This window comes from Giraffa tippelskirchi, chromosome 1, assembly GCF_054371585.1.
Source record: "Giraffa tippelskirchi isolate mGirTip1 chromosome 1, T2T-mGirTip1v1.2.pri, whole genome shotgun sequence".
Classification (NCBI taxonomy): Eukaryota; Metazoa; Chordata; class Mammalia; order Artiodactyla; family Giraffidae; genus Giraffa; species Giraffa tippelskirchi.
In genome coordinates this window covers 77,896,638-77,919,341 of record NC_137275.1, presented here as the reverse complement: position 1 = coordinate 77,919,341, position 22,704 = coordinate 77,896,638, and the positions used below count along the sequence as shown (strand labels likewise).

Sequence of the window (22,704 nt, the reverse complement as noted above, 5' to 3'; positions counted from 1 at the left end):
CGTAAAACAAAAGTTCAATCTCCAAAAGTTTTGGACAAAATGCATATAAAGATAATAATTTACATATATTTTCAAAACTGGTGCATCTTACATTTAATATACACAAATGAAGAAACATTTACAGAGTAAGAAAACCTCAGATATAAATAAATTGACATGGACCGTGAATATACCAATCATATCACTAAAATATATTGAAAGTATATGAAGACTATAAAGACGTCTGAAAAGTGCTAAATATCTGTATATTAAGACAAACTCCATAGTTAAATGATGTAAATCTTCAATTGAAGGCCAGTAATTGAGAAGATGCTGTTTTAAAATAAATAAGTAAAGTTACAGCCAAGTTAACACTTTAAAATGAAACGAATTTATGAATTGAAAACACTATGTCTAATACATGAGGCAAAGCAGCCACAGTTCAGTTCAGTCGCTCAGTCGTGTCCAACTCTTTGTGAATCCATGAATTGCAGCACGCCAGGCCTCGCTGTCCATCACCAGCTCCTGGAGTCCACCCAAACCCATGTCCATCGAGTTGGTGATGCCATCCAACCATCTCATCCTCTGTCATCCCATTGTCCACCCAGCATCAGGGTCTTTTCCAATGAGTCAACTCTTCGCATCAGGTGGCCAAAGTATTGGAGTTTCAGCTTCAACATCAGTCCTTCCAATGAACACCCAGGATTGATATCTTTTAGGATGGATTGATTGGATCTCCTTGCAGTCCAAGGGACTCTCAAGAGTCTTCTCCAACACCACAGTTCAAAAGCATCAATTCTACGGCACTCAGCTTTCTTCACCGTCCAACTCTCACATCCATACATGACCACTGGAAAAACCATAGCCCTAACTAGATGGACCTTTGTTGGCAAAGTAATGTCTCTGCTTTTAAATATGCTATCTAGGTTGGCCATAACCTTCCTTCCAAGGAGTAAGTGTCTTTTAATTTCATGGCTGCAATCACCATCAGCAGTGATTTTGGAGCCCAAAAAAATAAAGTCTGACACTGTTTCCACTGTTTCCCCATCTATTTCCCGTGAAGTGATGGGACCAGATGCCTGCATACAGGTTTCTCAAGAGACAGGTCAGATGGTATGGCATTCCCATCTCTTTCAGAATTTTCCATAGTTTATTGTGATCCACACAGTCAAAGGCTTTGACATAGTCAATAAAGCAGAAATAGATGTTTTCCTGGAACTCTCTTGCTTTTTCGATGATCCAGCAGATATTGGCAATTTGATCTCTCGTTTCTCTGCCTTTTCTAAAACCAGCTTGAACATCTGGAAGTTCACGGTTCACGTATTGCTGAAGCCTGGCTTGGATAATTTTGAGCATTACTTTACTAGCATGTGAGATGAGTGCAATTGTGCGCTGGTTTGAGCATTCTTTGGCATTGCCTTTCTTTGGGATTGGAACGAAAACTGACCTTTTCCAATCCTGTGGCCACTGCTGAGTGTTCCAAATTTGCTGGCATATCGAGTGCAGCACTTTCACAGCACCACCTTTGAGGATTTGAAATAGCTCAACTGGAATTCCATCATCTCCACTAGCTTTGTTCGTAGTGATGCTTTCTAAGGCCCACTTGACTTCACATTCCAGGATGTCTGGCTGTAGGTGAGTGATCACACCATCGTGATTATCTGGATCATGAAGAACTTTTTTGTACAGTTCTTCTGTGTATTCTTGCCACCTCTTCTTAATATCTTCTGCTTCTGTTGGGTCCATACCATTTCTGTCCTTTATCGAGGCTATCTTTGCATGAAATGTTCCTTTGGTATCTCTAATTTTCTTGAAGAGATCTCTAGTCTTTCCCAATCTGTTGTTTTCCTCTATTTCTTTGCACTGATCACTGTTGAAGGCTTTCTTATCTCACCTTGCTATTCTTTGGAACTCTGCATTCAGATGGGAATATCTTTCCTTTTGTCCTTTGCTTTTCACTTCTCTTCTCTTCCTAGCTATCTGTAAGGCCTCCTCAGACAGCCATTTTGCTTTTTTTGCATTTCTTTTCCATGGGGATTGTCTTGATCCCTGTCTCCTGTACAATGTCACGAACCTCTGCTCATAGTTCATCAGGCACTGTGTCTATCAGATCTAGTCCCTTAAATGTATTTGTCACTTCTACTGTATAATCATAAGGGATTTGACCTAGGTCATACCTGAATGGACTAGTGGTTTTCCTTACTTTCTTCAATTTAAGTCTGAATTTGGCAATAAGCAGTTCATGATCTGAGCCACAGTCTGCTCCCAGTCTTGTTTTTGCTGACTGTATAGAGCTTCTCCATCTTCGGCTGCAAAGAATATAATCAGCCACAAGATACTAACAAAGGGGAACATGTAATGAGTAACAAAGACAATGTCCTCCCATACAGCATACATTTTCTATAATAAATATATCAATAAGACTTTATCAATACAAATTTAACAGAAGGAAATCTGCCTATTCTGACTTGACACTTCTTTCCATGCAACTCATCATTAGTAAAACACGTCAAATAATCCTAGTTATTCCTAGTACCCCTATTTTTACAAAATGAAAGAACAATCCTTTGTGATTTTCCAGGAGTCCTTAGGGAAATTACAAAGATGACTTTAAGTGGAAAGGTCATTTAAGATTTAATTTTTTAATTAATAGACTATTTTTTAGAGCAGTTACAGAAAACCTGAGCAGAATGTACTGAGTTCTCATATATTCCCTCTACCCAACTCTGTTTTTTCTATAATAAACACTTTCATTGGTGTAGTATATTTGTTGATGAACCAGCTGAACAATGAATATTGTTCAGTTTTGTTCAACATTGAACAAATGAACAACTGATGCATGAATATCAGTAAATTATTATTGCCTAACATCCATAGTTTACTTTGTTTCACTCTTTATGTCATAAAATTCCACAGGTTTTGCTAAATGCAGACAGTGTCATATATCAACCATTATAGCATCATGCAGTATAGTTTCTGGAGAAGGAAATGGCAACCCACTCCAGTTTTCTTGCCTGGAGAATCCCCATGGACAGCGGAGCTGGCGGGCCAGTCCATGGGGTCACAAAGAGTCAGACGCGACTGACTAAGCACAGTATAGTTTCACTGCCTTAAAATGCCTCCTGCCATACCTATTCATTGCTCTTCTCTACTCCCTGCCAACCCCAACCCATGATAACTACCTTTTTTTTTTCTTTACTATCTCTATAGTTTTGCCTTTTCTAGAATGTCATATAGTTGGATTTAAACAGTATATAGTCACTTAGACTGACTTCCTTCACTAAACAATATGCAGTCAAGTGTCCTCCATTTCTTTTTGTGGCTTGACAGCACCTCATTTCTTCTTGCTGCTGATTAACAATATTCCATTCATTTTTTGAAAGACATCTTGGTTGCTTCCAATCTTTATCAGTTTTTCTTGTGCATATTTTTTTGTGAATATATTTTCAACTTCTTTGGGTAAGTACCAAAAAATGGAATTGCAAATAATGGGGTGAGAATATGTTTAGTTTTGGAAAAAAAAACTAGAAACTGTTTCCAAAGTAGCTGTATCATTTTGCATTCCCATTGGCAGTTATTTCCTTTTGCTCCCCACATCTTCACCAACATTTGCTCTTGTCCATGTTTTAGATTTTAACCATTCTAATAGGTATATGGTGGATATTAATTTATTTTAATTCTCTTAATGATATATAATGTTGAGCATATTTTGTATGCATATTTTCTATTCATGTATCTTTTTTATTGAGGTGTCTGTTAGGGTCTTCTGCCTCCCCTTTACACTGAGTTGTTTGATTTCTTAATGCTGAGTTTTAGGAGTTCGTTGTGAACTAAACAATACAAGTCTTTTATCAGATATTTGTTATACAAATGTTTTCTCCAGGACTATGACTTGACTTTTAATTTTTTGAACAGTACTTTCCTAAGAGAAGAAGTATTTAATTTTAATTAAGTCCAGTTTTGACCCCTGGGTCTGGGAGATACCCTGGAGAAGGAAATGGCAACCCACTCCAGTATTCTTGCCTGGAGAATCCCATGGGCAGAAAAGGCTGGCAGGCTATAGTTCATGGGATCACAAAGAACTGGATATGATTTAGTGACTGAATACCACCACCATGATCCATTTTTGAGTTAAATTTTGTGGAAGTCGCAGGTCAATGTTTAGATTTATTTTCTTGTACCAAATATCCAGTTGTCTCAACTAAATATCAATTATTCCATTTGTTAAAAAGACTTTGTTTCTGCATTTGATTGTTTTTGCTTTTTTTTTTAAATCAAAAATTGGTGGTGGTTTAATCACTAAGTCATGTCTAACTCTTGCAACCCCATGAACTGTAGCCTACTAGACTCCTTTGTCCCTGGGATTTCCCAGGCGAGAATACTGGAGTGGGTTGCCATTTCCTTCTCCGTGAGATCTTCCTGACCCAGCGATCAAATACATGTCTCCTGCATTTCAGGTGAATTCTTTACCAACTGAGCCACCAGGGAAGCCCCGAATTTAGTTGAGTATAATTGCTTGGGACTATTTCTGGTTCTACATTCTGCTCTATTGATCTATTAATATTTGTCTATTCTTTCACCAATTTTATGCTATTTTGACTACTGTAGTTATTTTTCTTGACTGATCTGTGTTTACTTACTGAATGTCTCTTTTTTTTCCTCTGCAACTAAAAAAGGAAGAATGCCCAGAGAACTAAGAACACGTACATGACAGACTATATTTGTGTAAACTTGATTGGCACTTGTGAGGTATGGAAAGAGAACAGTGGACTTTGTAAAAATGCAGAAATTGACCAAGCAAAAAGTCAGCAATCTATTTCATTCAAAATTAACTTCAGTATCAGATAATTCTTGAATTTACATAGTGAATTTTCATAGAACCTTTATATATGAATCTCCTAGACCCTATGAAGTTCTAAGTTGTCTACTGTAAACAATGTGAAGAGCCAAGCACTGAATGTCCAACATTAACTAATTGGTTAGGCAAATTACAAAATGGAATTCATTCATAGACTATTAAGCAAATACATTATATTAACAAACTTTCCTCAGGTGGAAAATACTTACTGTATAGTCTGTAATGTGAAATTAGAATACAAAATTTACAGAATGAATGTAAATAAAATGTGATTAAAAGGAAAAATATAAATAAACACGAGTGCTATATTTGTATAAGGGAATATGTAATGGACTCCATCTACAACTTTATATTTTTCATTTTCTATAAGAAACACATTTACTTTTAAAAGAGTTTGAGAAACAAATACTTCACATACCATAAAATTTACCTATTTAAAGTCTACAATTCAATGGGTTTTAGCGTATTTGTAAAGTTGTGCAGCCATCATTACAATCTAATTTTAGAATACTTTCATCACACATCAAACAAACCCTGTACCCGTTAGTGGTCAGTTGCTGTGTTCTCTCTACAACACAGACCTAGCCATGCACTCATTGACTCTCTGTCTGTATAGATTTTCATGTTTTGCATATTTCAAAAAAATGGATTTATGTAGTATGTGGTCTTTTTGTGACAATTTTTTCTATTTAGAATGACTTCCTCAAGGTCATTCATGTTTGTGTATCACTGCTTCCATTTATGGTCTGGTAATATTTTACATTTTATTTATCCATTCATCAGGTGGTGGACATTGACTCTGCCATTCCAGAAGTGATTCTTCTCCATAATTTTCTTCTCTTTTTAAAGGAAAATATCTTTAAAACTTTATATTTTGACAGGTAATCAAATGTTATATGCACATTTGCACATATATCTACCTTTGTGAATGAAGGTGGGAGCCTTCAAGAGGGTTCCCTGGGTTTGGTATTAAAATAAGGAGAGAAGAAAAGTAGAATTTATAATAGTGGTCATGTGGTTGATAGTTATTGTAGGGTCTCTAGATCCTATCTATAGACTCATTGTTGTTGTTTTAGTCACCAAGTAACGTCTGACTCTTCTGCAACCCTGTGGAGTATAGCCCACTGGGCCACTATGTCCATGGGATTTCCCAGGTAATACTGCATTGGGTTGCCAGTTTGTCCTTCACGGGATCTTCCTGACCCAGGAAGTCCTGGGTCAGAAAGACATTCCCAACTGCATGTCTTGTGTCTCCTACGTTGGCAGTCAGATTCTTGCCTGTGAGCCACTAGAGAAGCCCATATTATAATTATATACTATTGTTGCTCAGTTTCTCAGCTGAGTGTCTCTTTGTGACCCCATTGACTGCAGCATGCCAGGCTTCTCTGTCCTTCACTATCTCCTAGAGTTTGCTCAAACTCATCTCCATTGAATCAATGATGCCATCCAACCATCTCATCCTCTCTCGCCCCCTTCTCCTCTTGCCCTCAATCTTTCCCAGCATCATGGTCTTTTCCAATGAGCTGGCTCTTCACATCAGATGGCCAAAGTATTGGAACTTCAGTTGCAGTACCAGTCCTTCCAATGAATAGTCAGGGTTCATTTCCTTTAAGATTGACTGGTTTGATCTCCTTGCAGTCCAAGGGACTCTCAAGAGTTTTCTCCAACACCACAGTTCAAAAGCATCAGTTCCTCAGTGCCCAGCCTTTTTGATCGTCAAACTCTCATATCCATACATGACAACTGGCAAAACCATTGTTTTGACTATACAGACCTTTGTCAGCAAAGTAATGTCTCTGCTTTTTAGTATGCTGTCTGGGTTTGTCATAGCTTTTCACCCAAGAAGCAAGACTTCTTTTAATTTCATGTCTGCAGTCACCATCTGCAGTGATTTTAGAGCCCCCCAAAATAAAGTCTGTCACTGTTTCCATTGTTTCCCCATCTGTTTGCTATGAAGTGATGGCACCAGATGCCATGATCTTAGTTTTTTGAATGTTGTGTTGTAAGCCAGCTTTTTCACTCTCCTCTTTCACCTTCATCAAGAGACTCTTCTGTTCCTTTTTGCTTTCTGCCATTAGGGTGGTGTCATTTGCATATCTGAGGTTATTGATATTTCTCCTGGCAATCTTGATTCTAGTTTGAGCTTCATCCAGCCTGGCATTTCACATGATGTACTCTGCATATAAGTTAAATAAGCAGGATGACAAATTACAGCCTTGACATATTCCTTCCCCAGTTTTGAACAAGTCTGTTGTTCCCTGTCCAGTTCCAACTGTTGCTCCTTGACCTTCATACAGGTTTCTTAGGAGGCATTTTAAGTGGTTTGGTATTCCCATCTCTTTAGATTTCCACAGTTTGTTGTGGTCCACACAGTCAAAGACTTTATTTAGCATAGCCAATGAAGTAGAAGTAGATGTTTTTCTGGAACTCTTGCTCTCTCCATGATTCATTGAATGTTGGCAATTTGATCTCTGTTTCCTCTGCCTTTTTAAAATCCAGCTTGTACATGTGGAAGCTCTTGGTTCATGTGCTGTTGAAGCATAGCTTGAAGAATATTGAGCATTACTTTGCTAGCATGTTAGATGAGTACAATCATGCAATAGTTTGAACTTTCTTTGGCATTGCCTTTGTTTGGGATTAGAATGAAAACTGACCTTTTCCAGTCCTATGGCCATTGCTGAGTTTTCCAAATTTGCTGGCATATTGAGTGCAGCACTTTAACAGCATCTTTTGGGATTTGAAATAGCTAAGCTAGAATTCCATCACCTCTACTGGCTTTGTTCATAGTAATGCTTCCTAAGACTCACTTGATATGTATTCATTATTCTATAATTGCCCTGCCATATACACACTGTGTGATTGAGGGCAATCATGGAGCCTCCTAAATCTTTATGTCCTTCCTCCTGTGTGAAATCCAATTTTAATAGTTCATGAGTGTGGGTGTGCATGCGTGCTAAGTCACTTCACTCTTGTTGACTCTTTATGAACCTATGGATTGTAGCCTGCCAGGCTCCTCTGTCCATGGAATCCACAGGCAAAAATACTGGAGAGTGTTGCCATACCCTCCTCCAGGGAATCTTTCTGACCCAGGGATTGAAACGGCATCTCTCTTGCCTGAATTGGCAGGAGGATTCTTTACCACTAGTGCCACTTGGGAAGTCTCTATAGACTCATAATTTCTGATAATAAAGATGAACATATACTTAAGTGATAATTGCTTTTAGTAAAATAAACTCAACTATTTGATATTTTAAAATTTATTCATAAGAAAAATCAATATTTTGTGGTGTTTATGTGCAAAGTATACATGGCCAAATATTAGGTATGGGTATATTTTATAGTAAGCCAATATAAAAAATTACCTCGACTGCAACTAAATTGGTATAAATTAAGACAAACCATGAAATCATACAGAATCATCAAAACCTAAATACCAAGGTAGTATATAAATTAAATATTTTCTTTAAAATTCTAATGTATGAAAGTCAACTGAAATTTTCAGGAAGATCAGCAGAAATATGTTGAGACATATCTCAAGAAAAAAAAATGAAAGAGTTAAAATTAGAGTGCTCACCTGGGAAGTCCTATAAAAATAGCTCTACAAAGATGTGAAAAAATAGTCAAAAAATTATCAATAAAAATAAAATATGTTTCCACAATTAAAGTTCTCATGAAATTATTAGTTAATTAAAAAACCTTATAAATTTATGTTCATCATGAAATTTCAGAAGAGACAAAAATGATTCTTAAAATCACTGAGGAATAAAAATGCATCAGAAAAAGGTTTGGAATTAATTCCCTCTGTAAGAATAGACACTGGTACCTAGTCTTCAAAATTTCTGGCCCAAAATTTGTAGTCTAGAATTCTATGGTCAGTAAAAATGAGTATGGGGAGAGAATAATGATATTTTCATGCATGAAGTATCTTTAAAATTCATCCAACATGCCATTTCTCTAGAAACTACTTGAAGATAATCTCACAAAATGATGACTAAACCAAGAAATAGGATCATATTGAATTCAGAAAGGAGAAGATTAAAAACCATCTCAGAGGTAACAGTGATGCACTAGATAAACAACAATAAAAATACTGGGATAACTAAGCAACACACCTCGGGAATAATCAGCCAAATTGAAATATTGGAACAGGAGGAAAATTACACAAGTTTCTATTGATGATGATGGAGAAGTGGAAAATCAGACCCCCACTCCCATTAACTGTTCCAATTAAAGTAAAATTTGTACAGCAATTGATATTTATCAATTGAATATTTAATTCTCAGTGGTGACAAGTTACAATATTATATGCTCTGAGTACCAATCCTTGAAATTCCAATGCTTCTATATTAGAAGGGAATGAGGAAGGGAAGTGTGAGTAGAGAATACAATATCCTATGGACTGAGTCTGCCTGCAATGCAGGAGACCTGGGTTCAATCCCTGGTTGGGAAGATCTCCTGGAGAAGGACATGGCAACTCACTTTAGTATTCTTGCTTGGAGAATTCCATGGACAGAGGAGCCTGCTGGGCTACAGTTCACACGGTGTTGCAGAGTCGGACATGACTGAGTGACTTTCACTTTACTTTATCATTTTACACTATGAGAGATTTAAATCCTTATCTTCCAGTTGTGGAGTGTTATATTCAAAACTCAACCATCAGGAAATGGCATCAAATGCAGAAGCAAAAGGAGAATGAACTTAAAGAATTGCAAATAGTTATTTCCTGAAATTGATAACCTCAGAAACTGAAGGAGAAATGTGGCATATAACTACTGTGCTTTGTAATTATTGTGAAACTACTTGAATTTGAGACTGACATGGATTTATTTGCTTAAAATGGATGTTTAAAAATAACCATAGCAAAATATATAATTCATTTAGTTCTATCACCTAAAAGAAAGTGGTGAAAGGAGAAGAGAAGAAAAAATGGCAAGTACTTCTGCCATCACTCTTTTGTACTCCACGAGGAAGCCCAAAGGAAGAAAAAGACCAAAACTGAGGGCAGTTTGGTTTGGGACTCTCACTGAAACAATCATTAAAGTATTCTTCCTTTTTATTTTTCCAAAATCAAGCAATCATGCACTGTTTATCACGAAATGACTGAAGAGCCCCTTTAAAGAGTATGCACAGATGCCTTTCCTCTTTGTTGACATTCTCTTTCCAATGCAGCCCACATCCTTAATATAACCCTATTATCTGCTTCTTATAAATTTGTTCCATTAATATGTTTCTATTTAGTACTTCGTAAAAATTAATTTCTGTATGACTAATAGGGGTATACTTTGGAGTGTACTCAGCATGTATGAAGCTATCTCCATCATCGTTATACTACTGGCAGTTGTCTGCTTGCAGTGAAAATAATTACATTTTGCAGCATCTTTACTTGACAAATTTAAATGTTTTAGCTAATATATTTTCCACAGAGACAGTTATAGGATGCAGAGAGAGGTACAAATTACCATCGTGTCAATTATAGTAATGCTTTTACACAACAGGTATAAGTAGTGGGTCATGAGAACCACTAGTCTCCTTGTTACTAATAACATAGTGCCAATCAAATTCTATATATGTGGGTAGTGGCTTTTGAGGGAGGTGATAAAAATGAAAAAACAAATTATTCCTATTAAAAGCATACCTTGAGCACACAAGACAATTATATTAGGCCATGTTCCAAGCAAAGTGAGAACAGGAACCCAGCACTGATAGTCTCTCTTTTTCTAGACCTTTTCAAAGATACCATAAACAGAACGTGGCAGTAATGTTTACAGAGAAGAGACAACTTGTTAGAAATATTTGGATATTACTTTGCAGAGTAATACCAGATAATGCTCAAATCACTGTGAGCATTCCAGAAAGAAGAATATGCAAAAGAGCTCTTTAAGGTGACAGTTTATGCTTCTCTTATAAGAGAGATTCTTAACTTGAAGCCCATGGACTCCCAAGGGTCTGTGGAAGGATTCAGGGTTTCAAAACAAAAATCCATGCATTATGAGAGGAAAAGCTTGTGTCTATATCACTGTAGTACCAGAAGTACATGTAACTTTGTCACTAATAAAAACGAGAGATTTTATACATGAAGCAGTTATTGCAGATATTTTGATCTGTCGTTCATGCTCATTAACACTTCAAGATTATTGTAATTATTGAGTATACTATTAGAACTTATTACTTTAGTCGTTAATAAGGAAATAATAATGTAAGTTTTTAAAAACTGTTTCAATATATTTTGTTTATGTTTAATGCATTATATTCACATAAAAACATTATTATGAAAAGGAGTCCAGGCTTTATAAGACTACCAAAGTGACCTATAGATCAAAAAGTGATTGCAAATATTTGGTTAAATTCAGAGATAAAAATATTTTGCTTTTGAATTTGAGGTTGAGTGGCACTAGTGGTAAAGAGCCCACCTGCCAGTGCAGGAAACAGAAGACACATGGGTTTGATTCCTGGGCCAGAAAGATCCCCTGGAGGAGGGCATGGCAACCCACTCCAGTATTCTTACCTGGAGGGGAGAGGAGGAGCCTGGTGGGCTAGCGTCTATAGGGTCCCAAAGAGTGACATGACTGAAGTGACATAGCACACACACACAGGATGGAGTACTCAGGTTAATGTCAGGAAGTCAGGTGTTGGGAATGGCTTTGAAATTTCTTTTTTTTTTTTTTTTTCCTTTTTGAAAGAAGGGAAGAGTGCTGGATTGTTTAGAAGTCTTCTAGAGCATATACAGGTCTAATGTAAAAACATGAACCATAAAACTTTAAACACTTTGAAATACTGTATTATAGCACCAAGTCAACAGGGAGGAAGAGAGAGATTCCCTGGGAGATGGAGATAATGGATAGAAATTCCAAGTGTTGATGGAGACATTCTGAAATGACCAGAGTATGATTTAGCAGTCCATTTTCATGTCATTGATTTTTCACTGTGATTGAACTGAACTTGTTTGCTCATCAGAAATTGCCTCTGGTACCTGCTTTTTGCTCCTTTTTCTTTCTTTTTCTTCATCTAAATCATGTCATATTAGTCCTTATTGTTATCAAGCAGCAGAATATGACATTCCAGAGAGGAGAAAGGACTTGGACATTCAAGATTGTTGTCAGCCATAGATGATCACACTACTGACATTCAATAAGAAATTAGTGCTTTCTAATATTGTTTTAGTTTATTTGATTTTTTATTACAAATTTTATTTTTAACAGTGCAAAAAGTGAAAGTTTAAAATACCAGATATAGGTTGGGAAGCATTCTTTTCTTTTCATTCTTAATTTGGTACCTGGTCAAACATATTCAATGATGCTTATTGTTTTCAAATTATATATTATTGCTAGGATAAAGAAATCTAGAAGGAATCTCCAGAACTATCAACTATAATCGATAGTTGATAATATAATTGATATAATTATTCTTCAGAAACCCCTTTTGAATGTATCTCAGTGATGCTCTGACTCACTTGAAACATATGTGACATTTGTATGTTTCTTCTTTTGTATGTATATTTGATCTTTCTTCACACTGTAAATTGTAAACTAGTACAGAGACCGAATATCATGTGCTTTATGTAATCCCTTGTATAGAATTACAGCCAAATGCACTATCATTGGTCAACGAATATTAAAGAGATGGTAGCATATGATAGAGATTTGGTTTTTTCAAGTATTATATTTGTGCTATTTTGCATGATTCTGCAACACAGCAATCTTATTTTGCATCTTGTTTAGAGTCATAATGCATATTTGATAAAGATTTTCAAACCATCATTATAAAATCAAGTGATGATTTTATAATAATGTGCCTTTAAAAATATTTGCTTTAAGAATCATATTCAGGATAAAATTCTCTGGCTGGAATAACTTCTCTGAATGTAAATCTTTTGTTCTTTTTCTTTTTTTTTTCTGTTTATTTTATGTTATTATTTTTTAATAAATTTATTTATTTTAGTTGGGGGCTAGTTACTTTACAATATTGTAGTGGTTTTTGCCATACATTGACATGAATCAGCCATGGGTTTACATGTGTTCCCCATCCTGAAGCCCCCTTCCACCTCCCTCCCCATCCCATCCCTCTGGATCATCCCATTGCCCCAGCCCTGAGCATTTGTCTCATGCATCGAACCTGGAATGGTGTTCTGTTTCACATATGATAATATACATGTTTCAATGCTATTCTCTCAAAATGTCCCACCCTTGTTATTCTTAGTCTTTGTATTTACCACACTTTCACTGAAAAACAACCCAAAAACTCTGCTTAATTTTTCTACAGTTATTACATTACCCTTCCCATATTATCATTGCTTCAAGTCTTAGATATTAAATTTCTTCTAGTGGTTTCTTAGTAGCACTTAGATGGCTTCCAATTCATTTGATTATCTTGTGCTTATTCTTCATTTTTATGAATTTGGTTATCAGTATTGGAGTCCATTTGTACAGTTCACAATTTCTTACCGTAGAGAATAACAACAGACCAATGATAAAAGCTTTTGAAAATCTCATCCTCACATGATGGTGATAATATATTAACAACTTTGAATTAGACTTGAAAAATAGGACTTTATTTTTTCTTTTGGTATATCTTTTATTTTCTTATGGGAAACTTATATCATCTAATTTGGATGCTTTATATAATGATTCACTACATTAACATATAACATATGTTATAAGATACAACATACCACTACATAACAATATAATATGCTTATTTAGAGCATGAACTTTGGATCTAGACTGCCAGGGCTTAAATGCTTCCTGGCTACGTGACCTTGGACAAAATACTTAACATCCTTTGCTTCCTAATCTCTAAAATGGGCACATTCTATTGTTAATCAAATCAAATGAGGAAGGCAGCCTCACTGAAGATGTTAGAGAAATAGACTTCACCTTCTGATGAGAAGAGTAATAACATCACATTGCAAAGGAATCTTGATATTAGGGGTTATAATTCATTGGAGGACATTTCCAGAGGATAAACCACTTGTTGACAAATTAAACACAAAATTTGTGTTCTTACAGGGTAACTGATCTGGGTTAAAGGAGAGATTATCCTTAGATAATTATTGTGTGCTGAGAATATTTAACATTTACTTTCCTGGCAACTTTCAAGTATACAATATAGTATTGTTAACAAAAGTCATCATGCTGTACCATAGAGCCCCAGAACTCATAACTAGAAGTTTGTGCACTTTGATCAACATCTCCCCAACTCCCCTTTCCCCTCAGTCCCTGGAAAGTATCAATCTACTCTTTGTTTTTGACTTCAGCTTTTTTCAGATTGCACATGTAAGTGAGGTCATTCAGTATTTGTCTTTCTCTGACCTATTTCACTAAGCATGATGCCTCAAGGTTGATCATGCTGTCACAAATGGCAGAATTCTTCTTTTCATGGGTGAGTAACATTCTATTTATATATATGTATTTCCTTTATTCATTCATGAATGGACACTTGGTTATTTCCATGTCTTGGCTATTGTGTATACTGCTGCAGTGAACATGGAGGGTGCATGTATATCTTTGATGTCTTAGTTGCTCAATAGTGTACAACTTTCTGTAACCCCATGGACTGTAGCCAGCCAGGCCCCTCCATCCATGGAATTCTCCAGGCAAGAATACTGGAGTGAGTTGCCATGCCCTACTCCAGGGGATGTTCCTGACCCAGGGACTGAACCTGGGTCTCCCACATTTCAGGCAGATTCAGGGTTTCATTTATTTGCATTGGTATCTGCACATTTGATAGTAATGCTGAAGAAGCTGAAGTTGAATGGTTCTATGAAGACCTACAAGACGTTCTAGAACTAACACCCCCAAAAGATGTCCTTTTCATTATAGGGGACTGGAATGCAAAGGGGGAAGTCAAGAAACACCTGGAGTAACAAGAAAATTTGGCCTTGGAGTACAGACTGAAGCAGGGGCAAAGACTAATAGAGTTTTGCCAAGAGAATGCACTGGTCATAGCAAACAACTTCTTTCAACAACACAAGAGAAGACTCTACACATGGACATCACCAGATGGTCAATACCAAAATGAGATTGATTATATTCTTTGTAGCCAAAGATGGAGAAACTCTATACAGTCTGGAATAAAAAAGAACAGAAGCTGACTATGGCTCATAACATGATCTCCTTATTGCCAAATTCAGACTTAAATTGAAGAAAGTAGGAAAAACCACTAGATCATTCAGGTATGACCTAAATCAAATCCCTTATGATTATATGGTGGAAGGAACTATGGAAGGAGTTTTTATGACATTGTACAGGAGACAGGGATCAAGACCATCCCCAAGAAAAAGAAATGCAAAAAAGCAAAATGGCTGTCTGAGGAGGCCTTACAAATCACTGTGAAAAGAAGAGAAGTGAAAAGCAAAGGAGAAAAGGAAAGATATACCCGTTTGAATGCAGAGTTCCAAAGAATAGCAAGGAGAGATAAGAAAGCCTTCCTCAGTGATCAGTGCAAAGAAATATAGGAAAACAATAGAATGAGAAATACTAGTGATCTCTTCAAGAAAATTAGAGCTACCAAGAGAACATTTCATGCAAAGATAGGCTCAATAATGGATAGAAATGGTATGGACCTAACAGAAGCAGAAGATATTTAGAAGAGGTGGCAAGAATACACAGAAGAACTATGCAAAAGAGATCTTCATGACCCAGATAACCCAATGGGGTGATCACTCTCCTAGAGCCAGACATCCTGGAATGTGAAGTCAAGTGGGCCCTAGGAAACATCATTGTGAACAAAGCTAGTGGAGGTCATGGAATTCCAGTTGAGCTATTTCAAATCCTAAAAGATGCTTCTGTGAAAGTGCTGTACTCTATATGGCAGGAAATTTGGAAAACTCAGCAGTGGCCACAGGACTGGAAAAGATCAGCTTTCATTTCAATCCCAAAGAAAGGCAATGCCAAAGAATGCTCAAACTACCACATAATTACACTCATCTCACACGCTAGTAAAATAATGCTCAAAATTCTCCAAGTCAGACTTCAATTGTACATGAACCATGAACTTCCAGATGTTCAAACTGGTTTTAGAAAAGGCAGAGGAACCAGAGATCAAATTGCCAACCTCAGTTGGATCATTGAAAAAGCAAGAGAGTTCCAGGAAAACATCTACTTCTGCTTTATTGACTATGCCAAAGACTTGGTGTGCATCACCACAAACTGTAGAAAATTCTTAAAGACTGGGGATACCAGACCACTTGACCTGCCTCTTGAGAAATCTGTATGCAGGTCAGGAAGCAACAGTTAGAACTGGACAAGGAACAAGAGACTGGTCCCATATAGGGAATGGAGTACGTCAAGGCTACATATTGTCACTCTGCTTATTTAACTTATATGCAGAGTACATCATATGAAATGCCGGGCTGGAAGAAACACAAGCTGGAATCAAGATTGCCGGGAGAAATATCAATAATCTCAGATATGCGGATGACACAACCCTTATGGCAGAAAATGAAGAACTAAAGAGCCTCTTGATGAAAGTGAAAGAGGAGAGTGAAAAAGTTTGCTTAAAACTCAACATTCAGAAAACTAAGATCATGGCATCTGGTCCCATCACTTCATGGCAAATAGATGAGAAAATAGGGGAAACAGTGGCTGACTTTATTTTTTTGGGCTCCAAAATCACTGCAGATGGTGATTGCAGCCATGAAATTAAAAGACACTTACTCCTTGGAAGGAAGGTTATGACCAACCTAGATAGAATATTTAAAAGCAGAGACATTACTTTGCCAACAAAAGTCCATCTAGTCAAGGCTATGGTTTTTCCAGTGGTCATGTATGGATCTGAGAGTTGGACTATAAAGAAAGCTGAGTGCCGAAGAATTGATGCTTTTGAACTGTTGTTGGAGAAGATTCTTGAGATTCCCTTGGGCTGCAAGAGGATCCAGCCATTCCATCCTAAAGGAAATCATCAGTCCTGATATTCATTGGAAGGACTGATGTTGAAGCTGAAACTCCAATACTTTGGCCATTTATGCGAAGAGCTGACTCATTTGAAAAGACCCTGATGCTGAGATAGATTGAAGGCAGGAGGAGAAGGGGACGACAGAGGATAAGATGGTTGGATGGCATCACTGACTCAATGGACATGAGTTTGAGTAAACTCCAGGAGCTGGTGATAGACAGGGAAGCCTGGTGTACTGCATTCTATGGAGTTGCAAGGAGTAGGACACGACTGAGCAAACTGCACAACTGAGGAAGGAATCTCTTTTTCATCCTTTCACAGCAGTTGGGATGGCCTGCTGACTTGCTTGCATGCTCTGGCAGGCTGTAGGATATGCTTCATAGCTGCCTAGCATCTCTGGTCAGGCCTCTTAACCCTAATCATGTGGGCTGGTGACTTTCTTCCTTGCCCAAGCAGGGCCCTAGAATGAGCTCTGAGGCTGGGATGGCCTACCTGCTGGAAAGTAAAACACAGAAGAACTGCTGACTAAGCTTACTGGCCATATAGGGTCACCAGCTTGGCTCTGTAGATAAAGATAGCCACTGGTCCTCTGCTCAGGTACTACTGCCAGCAGGAAAGAAGTTCGCTAAGATCTCCATGCATGTTGCTGTAAAACCTGTCACCATTTTATGTCTCTAGCTGATTCCCAGGAGGCAATAACTAAGTAGGCCTATTTAAAGCATCCTGTAATGCTGGAGAAGGTGGATGTCTGCCTTGGGCTTTCCTTTTTCCACGGAGAAACTGTAGGTCCTTAGTGTGGTGCTGTACCAGCCTGGAGGAGGAGTGATGCAGTCCAAGGGAATATTGCTCCTTTCACCCTTATAATGTGGTTTTTCACAACTCTATTCATCCAGGAGGTTGCTTTAACCTCACTCCCAGGTGCTGTGATCTTCACAAAGGTGTCTCATCTGTGGGTAGTTTCCAGTAACTCTTTCTATGAGGAAAATTTAAATCAGGAACCATCTGTTTCTCCATGGTGCTCTGTCTTTCTGTCTTTATTTCTAATACAAATTTGGGGTGATTCTTATGCTTAGTAATATTAGAAAACCATTGGTTTGTTAGAGTTGGGATTCCACACTGACTGTATTAAAGACATGTATATGTTCTCCTGTAACACTCAGAATCCCCCATCTTTTTCTGTAGTATGACAAAAAGATATAATGCTGCTGCTGCTGCTGCTAAGTCGCTTCAGTAGTGTCCGACTCTGTGCGACCCCATAGACGGCAGCCCACCAGGCTCCGCCGTCCCTGGGATTCTCCAGGCAAGAACACTGGAGTGGGTTGCCATTTCCTTCTCCAGTGCATGAGAGTGAAAAGTGACAGTGAAGTCGCTCAGTCGTGTCTGACTTTTAGCGACCCCATGGACTGCAGCCTACCCGGCTCCTCTGTCCATGGGATTTTCCAGGCAAGAGTACTGGGGTGGGGTGCCATTGCCTTCTCCGAAAAGATATAATAGTCCTGGTTAAATTTTTTTTACCATCATTTATATCATTGTAACCAAGATAATCAGTCTTTTGTATTCCAACTCAAAAGACCAGGTACATAGACTCCTACCTAGGTAGAGAATCATTAAAGAGAATTCTAATAATAAATATTAGAGATTCTATGATATGGTGACAAGAACATCTTTTGTGACCAAGAATACAGTTTCTAATTAGCAGGGGCAGGGGTAATCTTGGGATACAGTATATTAAGTTCCAGAGGAATGCCCATAAGTAAAGGCAAAAGATTTGATGTGGAGATAAAATTTTACATACATTTAGGTATAGGTTAAATGTCACCAGGACTTATCACCGGGACATAGGCATGTAATTAACCTTCATTTTATTCACAGGCTATATATGTCAAAGTCTTCCAAGGAAGATATTTCAGACAAGGAGTTTTCAATACCCTTTGAAGGGTAGGGGAAACAAATGTCAGAAAAAGCTCATGGTAATCTCAGGAAATTTTTAAGCTGCAGAAATTACAGGAAACCAGCACTGCCAATTCCAGCAACCTGTAGTACCTAATTATTAATCAATACATAAGTGAATATATAGAAGACAAAACATAACCTTGCTTCCAGCCTAAGTCAGTGTGCTTGCTTATTATTGTTCAGTTCAGTCACTCAGTTATCTCCAACTCTTTGCGACCCCATGAATTGCAGCACGCCAGGCCTCCCTGTCCATCACCAACTCCTAGAGTCCACCCAAACCCATGTCCATTGAGTCGGTGATGCCATCCAATCATCTCATCCTCTGTCGTCCCCTTCTCCTCCTGCCCTCAATCTTTCCCAGCATCAGGGTCTTTACAAATGAGTCAGCTCTTTGCATCAGGTGGCCAAAGTATTGGAGCTTCAGCTTCAACGTCAGCCCTTCCAATGAACACCCAGGATTGATCTCCTTTAGGATGGACTGATTGGATCTTCTTGCAGTCCAAGGGACTCTCAAGAGTCTTCTCCAACACCATAGTTTAAAAGCATCAATTCTTCGGCGGACAGCTTTCTTTATAGTCCAGCTCTCACATCCGTACATGACTACGGGAAAAACCATAACCTTGACTAGACGGACTTTGTTGGCTAAGTAATGTCTCTGCTTTTCAATATGCTATCTAGGTTGGTCATAACTTTCCTTCCAAGGAGTAACCGTCTTTTAATTTCATGGCTGCAATCACCATCAGCAGTGATTTTGGAGCCCCCAAAAATAAAGTCTAACACTGTTTCCACTGTTTCCCCGTCTATTTCCCATGAAATGATGGGACCGGATGCCATGATCTTAGTTTTCTGAATGTTGAGCTTTAAGCCAACTTTTTCACTCTCCTCTTTAACCTTCATCAAGATGCTCTTTAGTTCTCCTTCTCTGTCTGCCATAAGGGTGGTGTCATCTGCATATCTGAGGTTATTGATCTTCCTCCCAGCAATCTTGATTCCAGCTTGTGCTTCATCCAGCCTAACATTTCTCATGATGTCCTCTGCATATAAGTTAAATAACCAGGGTGACAGTATACAGCCTTGACGTACTTCTTTTCCTGTTTGGAACCAGTCTGTTGTTCCATGTCCAGTTCTAACTGTTGCTTCCTGACTCGCATATAGGTTTCTCAAGAGGCAGGTCAGGTAGTCTGTATTCCCATCTCTTTCAGAATTTTCCACAGTTTATTGTGATCCAAACAAAGGCTTTGGCATAGTCAATAAAGCAGAAATAGATGTTTTTCTGGAACTCTCTTGCTTTTTCGATGATCCAGTGGATGTTGGCAGTTTGATCTCTGGTTCCTCTGCCTTTCCTAAAACCAGTTTGAACATCTGGAAGTTCATGGTTCACGTATTGCTGAAGCCTGGCTTGGAGAATTTTAAGCATTACTTTACTAGCGTGTGAGATGAGTGCAGTTGTGCGGTAGTTTGAGCATTCTTTGGCATTGCCTTTCTTTGGGATTGGAATGAAAACTGACCTTTTCCAGTCCTGTGACCACTGCTGAGTTTTCCAAATTTGCTGGCATATTGAGTGTAGCACTTTCACAGCATCATCTTTGAGGATTTGAAATAGCTCAACTGGAATTCCATCACTTCCACTAGCTTTGTTCGTAGTGATGCTTTCTAAGGCCCACTTGACTTCACATTCCAGGATGTTTGGCTCTAGGTGAATGATCACATTATCATGGAATAAAATGAATTCTAGTTTTCATCTAACTCTAAAATCTTTTGAAAGTGACTTTCTTTGGCAGAATCTAGACTGGAACTCAGCTAGGGATTTAATCTTAAAATGTAGTTTTCTATGCTTCTTTTCTCAGAGATACAGGAGAGAGATTCAAGAGTTTGATATATTGCTCAATACATGTAGACATTATCTATGTAACCTAAGCTATAATCATATATGATATTCTTCCCTTTTCTGAGATTAAGAGAGAATGGGGAGCTCATTATAATGTAGATTCCTAGTATATCTCCAATAGAACCAAGCATCTATACCGTTAAGAAGCACAAAAGATATCCTTACTGATACTAAATTTTAAGAATCACTGCCCAAGGGCTTCCTTGGTGGCTCAGTCAGTAAAGAATCTGCCTGGAATGCAGGAGACCCAGGTTTGATCCCTGGGTCAGGAAGATCCTCTGGAGAAGGGAATGGCAACCCACTCCAGTATTCTTGCCTGGAGAATTCAATGGGCAGAGTAGCCTGATGGGCTCCAGTCCATGGGATCACAAAGAGTTGGACACGACTGAGTGACTAACACATGCATGTCCTAGGAGAACCAAGTTATTATCTGTTTCAATAAGCTATATGTCACACATTTTGAATGGAATGCTAAACGTGGAATGGATTCTGGAAGCAAAAGCCTATTCATGTATTTACCAACACACACACATCAATATACACTTGCCTATTTAATATTTTTATATTTAACAAAATTGCTACAGGTGATTTGGACACAGTATTATTGAGCTTAAAAATACATTTAAAAGTGTAAAGACAAAGTTTTGGTATAAACTGAAAGTAATTTTATAAGAATAATTTTTTAGATTACTCTTAAGTTATGATTCTCTTCATGGTTAAGGGAACAATTAAAAATCTTCCCACAGTAATTGTAATGATTCTAAATGTGAATGGCTATGCAATTTTAATGAAACTTACTTTTTATTTCTAAGGTAGGTTAAATTACATTTTAACTTTATCTTATGTAAATTCATCATATAATTATCTTTATAAAATTTATTTCTCAGTGGAAATAATGTCTAAAATGTGGAGGCAGGGTTCATTATTCTCAAAAGCCCCTATCTCATCTAAAATTTGTTAATCTATAGTATTTTTGGTTCATTTAGGAAAAAGAACCAGATGATATTCAGTTAAAATTTCCTAATGTTCAAGTTACTTTCAACCAAGTTAGTGCTGGCCTGAAAGAACTATGTCTCCAAGGAAACTTTATTCTCTTTATAAATCTATAAATACTTCCAGGAGGTTGCCTCCCTTACTCTCAGAGACTTCTCGTGACTTGATAGCAACTGGTGGAAAATTTAACAAAAACATCTTAAGTTCATTTCTTTTTAGTCCAAATCTTTCTGCACAGGATGAACATGTTACGAAGTTACTGTTCTCCTTTAATCCCTTTCCACACCCCATCAACACCATTTACTTGATCATTTCTTACTCTGCCTGCACTAGCCTGGAATCAGGATTATTCCTTGATCTGTTCAGTGTTCCAGCCTCCCTTGTGTCTGTGCCACCTTAGCTGACATGCACTTGTTCTTCCACAGTTCTCTATACGTGCAAGCAGCAGGACAAACTTTTTCTCTTTCGGGTAGAGCATAACCCTAAAGATTGATAACCCGACAAAGCAATTACAGTAAAACTCTATTACAAAGCACTTCACTATTTCACAGATTCAATTATACCTTAGGTCAAACTATGACTACTGTGTACATTGTGCATTTCTCTTAATATAACATAGAAGGAGCCTACCAGGTGGGTGTTATCTTATCCTCTGACATCAGCATTATTACAGTGGTCTCTTTTATTGCATTGATTCATGCTCCTTGATAGAAAAAAAATTACTTTCTATGCAATTTTCAAGGACAAGCGGATAAACAATGACAGAAAATACTATCAGGCATCATTTTGTCTTGTAATATAACCTTATCCCATTACATATTGTCCCAGTTATAAATATAGGTGGTGATTTACAGTCAGAGGCCAAATATTTTAAAATGATTTTCTATGAAAGATGTTCTAAGAAGATATGATATTTGACTTAAGTGAAAATATTTATTCACATGATGGATGATAGCAGATGCCTCTGATGCCTGCAGTCACATCCCTTCATCCCATAGTTCTGCACACTTAGACTCACCTTGTGCTAAGGCTCCCATTCCATGCTTTGATCTCGTGTCTTCAGGACAGATCCAATAGGCATGATGCCAAGGCCCACCCTACTTTTAGGAGCCCACAAAAATCTTTTAATTTATTTTAAAAT

The 22,704-nt window shown here is 37.6% G+C and overlaps 1 protein-coding gene across 3 annotated transcripts in view; it reads left to right on the top strand.

Annotated features, from left to right (window-relative positions):
- Positions 1-22,704, top strand: part of LOC145546808 (uncharacterized) — a 244,878-nt gene that overhangs the window by 39,843 nt on the left and 182,331 nt on the right. The window contains exon 5 of one of the 3 annotated variants that reach the window (XR_014083287.1): positions 14,091-15,285. The exons of the other annotated variants lie outside the window; for them this stretch is intronic. The gene's annotated coding sequence lies outside the window, so the exon portion shown is untranslated. Of the gene's footprint in view, positions 1-14,090; positions 15,286-22,704 lie in introns of those variants that run through there. 3 annotated transcript variants of the gene reach the window in all.